Source organism: Epinephelus moara, chromosome 2, assembly GCF_006386435.1.
Source record: "Epinephelus moara isolate mb chromosome 2, YSFRI_EMoa_1.0, whole genome shotgun sequence".
NCBI classification, from domain to species: Eukaryota; Metazoa; Chordata; class Actinopteri; order Perciformes; family Serranidae; genus Epinephelus; species Epinephelus moara.
The window spans coordinates 15,794,992-15,796,030 of NC_065507.1; positions in this window are offsets into that span (position 1 = coordinate 15,794,992).

A 1,039-nucleotide genomic window follows, 5' to 3' on the forward strand; every position below is an offset into this window, starting at 1 on the left:
TGGCAGTTAAAACATCTTTAAAAAAGCTTGTAGGCAGAGTGTCAAGGCAGCAGGTAGTGGACCTAAGGTTTCTAACTATGTCTGTCAAAGTAACATAATTTAATGGGTGAAAAAGTGCCAATTAACTGGAGTAGTCTTATGAGGCACAGGTGAAATAGCCACTGTGTTGGAGTTACAGACTGTCTGTCTTATCTTTGAAATCTTGTCTGTGAAAAAAGAAGCAACGTCATCGCATGCCTTGGTGGATAGCAGTTCAGAAGGGACTGACGCTGATGGGTTTGTCAGTCTGTCAACAACAGAAAATAAAGTCCGTGCATTGTTGTTATTTTTGTTGATAATCTCAGAGAAAAAGGACTGCCGCGCCCTTTTTAGCTCCAAGTTATAGATGTGCAGACTTTCCTTATAGATGTCATAATGAACCTGGAGTTTGGTTTTTCACCACCTGCGTTCTGCTTTTCTACATTCTCTTTTTTGAGCTTTTACCCGTGTGGCGTTCCTCCATGGTGTTTTTTTCTTACCAGAGACAACTTTGACCTTCATGGGGTCAATATTGTCCATAATATTCCCAGCTTTAGAGCTGAAACTATGAACCAGATCATTGACAGAGACTGAGGGCAGAGCTGGTGTGGGTATAAAATCCTGGGTGAATAGTGTACAGGTGTTTTCGTTGATATAGCGTTTTCTGATTACCTCTGTTGTAATTTTACTGGTGTCAGCGGAGATGGCCATTTTAAAGAAAACACAGTAATGATCAGAAAAGGCAACATCAGTCACCACAACCTCAGAAATATTGAGCCCTTTGGAGATAATTAGATCTAAAATATGTCCCTTATTGTGTGTTGGCTCTTTTACATGCTGGGAAAGTTCAAAGTTGTCCAGGATGTAGAAAAGTTCTTTCGCACTGCCATCTTTGGGATTGTCAATATGAATATTAAAATCACCCACTATAACAACACAGTCAAAATCAATACAGACAACAGACAATAGTTTAGAAAAGTCATCAACAAAGTGTGCACTATATTTTGGGGGCCTGTAAATG